A 6196-nucleotide genomic window follows, 5' to 3' on the forward strand; every position below is an offset into this window, starting at 1 on the left:
TACTTTGATAGGTATTAAGGTTATCTATTTTCTTCGATGGGAGTACTCTATTCGATTAAGCCAAAAAAAGTTTCTTAGTTTACTTCCTTTCACATTTTTTACTTATTTGCAGTTATATTGTCTTATTCATCTTGTTATACTATGTGATGGAACAAATAAATAATTAAAAAAAAATGTTTAACCATCAATGATATCAGTTAGTCAAGTGTAGAGCCACAAACAGAGGAAAGCTAATGAAAACTAATGATTTCACATGGCACAGATTCACATTTTATAGTCACTGTGCTTGTGTCTTTGCTGTTTATTCTCATGTTTATATTTCATTATTTAAGGAAATGTAACAATTTCCACAGCATTGGTAATCTTCAAGTTCAATGAAGATAGAACGGTTGTTTTGAAATGAATTTGTAACTTTAATATTTAACCATCAATGTATCAGTTAGCCAGGTTTAGAGACACAAACAGTGAAAGCTAATGATGAATAATGATTTGAAATGTCATAAACTTATATTTTATAGTCACTGTGCTTGTGTCTTTGCTTTTTTTCTCTATTATATGACAATTTGTTCTTTCCTTCTTTCTATCCGTTTCTTTTCAGGATGTAAGTCTTTATCATGATTAAAGATTGCAGATACATGTTATTACATATTCCCCTTTCAAAGAAGCAACCAGTGAAATCAATTCGTGTTACTTCTTTGTTATCATCATCAACAATGTCAATGAAATATTAAAATTTGCACAACATTGGTAACGCACAATTTAAGACAATTAAATGTTTATCAATTATATGAAAAACAAGTTAAATAAAGATAGAACAATTGTTTTGAAATTAAGTTGTTACTTTAAGATTTAAACATTAATGATATGGACCAAAGATATAAATTCTTGTTTATTTTTCATTATTTAAGGAAATGTAACAATTTCCACAGCATTGGTAACGCACAACGAACATGTTTATCGAATACATGGATCGCAATGTCTATGAAGATAGAACTATTGTTGTTATTAATTTGTAACTTTAATATTTAACCATCAATGTATCAGTTAGCCAGGTTTAGAGACACAAACAGTGGAAAGCTAATGATAACTAATGATTTGAAATGTCATAAACTTATATTTTATAGTCACTGTGCTTGTGTCTTTGCTGTTTTTTCTCTATTATATGACGATTTGTTCTTTCCTTCTTTCTATCCGTTTCTTTTCAGGGGGTAAGTATTTAACATGATTAAAGATTGCAGATACATGTTATTACATATTCCCCTTTCAAAGAAGCAACCAGTGAAATCAATTCGTGTTACTTCTTTGTTATCATCATCAACAATGTCAATGAAATATTAAAATTTGCACAACATTGGTAACGCACAATTTAAGACAATTAAATGTTTATCGATTATATGAATAACAAGTTAAATAAAGATAGAACAATTGTTTTCAAATTAAGTTGTTACTTTAAGATTTAAACATTAATGATATGGACCAAAGATATAAATTCTTGTTTATTTTTCATTATTTAAGGAAATGTAACAATTTCCACAGCATTGGTAACGCACAACGAACATGTTTATCGAATACATGGATCGCAATGTCTATGAAGATAGAACGATTGTTGTTATTAATTTGTAACTTTAATATTTAACCATCAATGTATCAGTTAGCCAGGTTTAGAGACACAAACAGTGGAAAGCTAATGATAACTAATGATTTCAAATGTCATAAACTTATATTTTATAGTCACTGTGCTTGTGTCTTTGCTGTTTTTTCTCTATTATATGACGATTTGTTCTTTCCTTCTTTCTATCCGTTTCTTTTCAGGGGGTAAGTATTTAACATGATTAAAGATTGCAGATACATGTTATTACATATTCCCCTTTCAAAGAAGCAACCAGTGAAATCAATTCCTGTTACTTCTTTGTTATCATCATCAACAATGTCAATGAAATATTAAAATTTGCACAACATTGGTAACGCACAATTTAAGACAATTAAATGTTTATCGATTATATGAATAACAAGTTAAATAAAGATAGAACAATTGTTTTGAAATTAAGTTGTTACTTTAAGATTTAAACATTAATGATATGGACCAAAGATATAAATTCTTGTTTATTTTTCATTATTTAAGGAAATGTAACAATTTCCACAGCATTGGTAACGCACAACGAACATGTTTATCGAATACATGGATCGCAATGTCTATTAAGATAGAACGATTGTTGTTATTAATTTGTAACTTTAATATTTAACCATCAATGTATCAGTTAGCCAGGTTTAGAGACACAAACAGTGGAAAGCTAATGATAACTAATGATTTTAAATGTCATAAACTTATATTTTATAGTCACTGTGCTTGTGTCTTTGCTGTTTTTTCTCTATTATATGACAATTTGTTCTTTCCTTCTATCTATCCGTTTCTTTTCAGGAGGTAAGTATTTATCATGATTAAAGATTGCAGATACATGTTATTACATATTCCCCTTTCAAAGAAGCAACCAGTGAAATCAATTCCTGTCACTTCTTTGTTATCATCATCAACAATGTCAATGACATATTAAAACTTGCACAACATTGGTAACACACAATTTAAGACAATTAAATGTTTATCGATTATATGAATAACAAGTTAAATAAAGATAGAACAATTGTTTTGAAATTAAGTTGTTACTTTAAGATTTAAACATTAATGATATGGACCAAAGATATAAATTCTTGTTTATTTTTCATTATTTAAGCAAATGTAACAATTTCCACAGCATTGGTAACGCACAACGAACATGTTTATCGAATACATGGATCGCAATGTCTATGAAGATAGAACGATTGTTGTTATTAATTTGTAGCTTTAACATTTAACCATTGACGATATGCGCCAGTGAGGTGAAGATCAAAAACAAGGAATAGGCTACAGAAAACTGTTTAACCTGTAGTAAACGTACATTTTAAAGACGCTGTGTTTGTCTGTTTACTAGGATTCACTAACTATATTAAAAGATGATAAGTTCTTTTCTTCTTTCTATGTTTTTTTTCAGCCGGTGAGTGTTTTTCATGAGTTACGTTTGTGTATACTCATGATTATCAAATCCCTGTTCAAAGAAACCATCAAACAGGAGAATTAATTCATATTAATTCCTTATTTCATACATAATATTAATGGAAATGTTTTATTTAACAACATTGTTTAATAGTTTAATTCAATAACATGTTCATCGATTATATGATGACAAGTTCAATTAAGATAGAACGGTTGTTTTGAAATGAATTTGTTACTTTAATATTTAACCATCAATGTATCAGTTAGTCAGATTTAGAGACACAAACAGTGGAAAGCAAATGATAACTAATTATTTCAAATGTCATAAACTTATATTTTATAGTCACTGTGCTTGTGTCTTTGCTGTTTTTTCTCTATTATATGACGATTTGTTCTTTCCTTCTTTCTATCCGTTTCTTTTCAGGGGGTAAGTATTTAACATGATTAAAGATTGCAGATACATGTTATTACATATTCCCCTTTCAAAGAAGCAACCAGTGAAATCAATTCGTGTTACTTCTTTGTTATCATCATCAACAATGTCAATGAAATATTAAAATTTGCACAACATTGGTAACGCACAATTAAAGACAATTAAATGTTTATCGATTATATGAATAACAAGTTAAATAAAGATACAACAATTGTTTTCAAATTAAGTTGTTACTTTAAGATTTAAACATTAATGATATGGACCAAAGATATAAATTCTTGTTTATTTTTCATTATTTAAGCAAATGTAACAATTTCCACAGCATTGGTAACGCACAACGAACATGTTTATCGAATACATGGATCGCAATGTCTATGAAGATAAAACGATTGTTGTTATTAATTTGTAACTTTAATATTTAACCATCAATGTATCAGTTAGCCAGGTTTAGAGACACAAACACTGGAAAGCTAATAAAAACTAATGATTTTAAATGTCATAAACTTATATTTTATAGTCACTGTGCTTGTGTCTTTGCTGTTTTTTCTCTATTATATGACAATTTGTTCTTTCCTTCTTTCTATCCGTTTCTTTTCAGGGGGTAAGTATTTAACATGATTAAAGATTGCAGATACATGTTATTACATATTCCCCTTTCAAAGAAGCAACCAGTGAAATCAATTCCTGTTACTTCTTTGTTATCATCATCAACAATGTCAATGAAATATTAAAATTTGCACAACATTGGTAACGCACAATTAAGACAATTAAATGTTTATCGATTATATGAATAACAAGTTAAATAAAGATAGAACAATTGTTTTCAAATTAAGTTGTTACTTTAAGATTTAAACATTAATGATATGGACCAAAGATATAAATTCTTGTTTATTTTTCATTATTTAAGCAAATGTAACAATTTCCACAGCATTGGTAACGCACAACGAACATGTTTATCGAATACATGGATCGCAATGTCTATGAAGATAAAACGATTGTTGTTATTAATTTGTAACTTTAATATTTAACCATCAATGTATCAGTTAACCAGGTTTAGAGACACAAACACTGGAAAGCTAATAAAAACTAATGATTTTAAATGTCATAAACTTATATTTTATAGTCACTGTGCTTGTGTCTTTGCTGTTTTTTCTCTATTATATGACAATTTGTTCTTTCCTTCTTTCTATCCGTTTCTTTTCAGTCGGTAAGTATTTAACATGATTAAAGATTGCAGATACATGTTATTACATATTCCCCTTACAAAGAAGCAGTCAGTGAAATCAATTCGTGTTACTTCTTTGTTATCATCATCAACAATGTCAATGAAATATTAAAATTTGCACAACATTGGTAACGCACAATTAAGACAATTAAATGTTTATCGATTATATGAATAACAAGTTAAATAAAGATAGAACAATTGTTTTCAAATTAAGTTGTTACTTTAAGATTTAAACATTAATGATATGGACCAAAGATATAAATTCTTGTTTATTTTTCATTATTTAAGCAAATGTAACAATTTCCACAGCATTGGTAACGCACAACGAACATGTTTATCGAATACATGGATCGCAATGTCTATGAAGATAAAACGATTGTTGTTATTAATTTGTAACTTTAATATTTAACCATCAATGTATCAGTTAACCAGGTTTAGAGACACAAACACTGGAAAGCTAATAAAAACTAATGATTTTAAATGTCATAAACTTATATTTTATAGTCACTGTGCTTGTGTCTTTGCTGTTTTTTCTCTATTATATGACAATTTGTTCTTTCCTTCTTTCTATCCGTTTCTTTTCAGTCGGTAAGTATTTAACATGATTAAAGATTGCAGATACATGTTATTACATATTCCCCTTACAAAGAAGCAGTCAGTGAAATCAATTCGTGTTACTTCTTTGTTATCATCATCAACAATGTCAATGAAATATTAAAATTTGCACAACATTGGTAACGCACAATTTAAGACAATTAAATGTTTATCGATTATATGAATAACAAGTTATATAAAGATAGAACAATTGTTTTCAACTTAAGTTGTTACTTTAAGATTTAAACATTAATGATATGGACCAAAGATATAAATTCTTGTTTATTTTTCATTATTTAAGCAAATGTAACAATTTCCACAGCATTGGTAACGCACAACGAACATGTTTATCGAATACATGGATCGCAATGTCTTGATCATGATTAACATTTATATAACCGTGTAATTGTCTCATCCCAATGTGGTAAACAATTCCTGTTAATTCTTTCTTTTGATGTACACACAATTTGAATGAATTATGATAATTAGCACAACTTTGGTAACGTACGATTTAATACAATAACGTGTTTTTCGATTATATGAATGGCAATGTCAATGAAACTGGAACTCATTTTTAAATAAATTTGTGCAACATATATTGATCCGTTAATGATATTAGCTAGTGAAGTGATGAGCAAAACAAAGTGAAAGCTCATGTAAAACTAGTTGTTACTCTAATAATATACTTACACTTAAATTCGCTGTGCTTGTGTTTTGAATGTGTTTTTCCCCATCATATAACGATTGTTCTTTACTTCTATCTATTCGTTTTCATTCAGTGGGTAAGTCTTAATCATTATTAACGGTTGTAGATACAAGTCATTGCATATCCTCCTGTCAAAGAAACCACCGGAGAATCAAGTCCTGTTAATTCTTTATTTTCATACACAATTTGAATGAAATGTTAAAATTTGCA

The sequence above is a fragment of the Apostichopus japonicus genome, chromosome 16 (genome assembly GCF_037975245.1).
Source record: "Apostichopus japonicus isolate 1M-3 chromosome 16, ASM3797524v1, whole genome shotgun sequence".
Classification (NCBI taxonomy): domain Eukaryota; kingdom Metazoa; phylum Echinodermata; class Holothuroidea; order Aspidochirotida; family Stichopodidae; genus Apostichopus; species Apostichopus japonicus.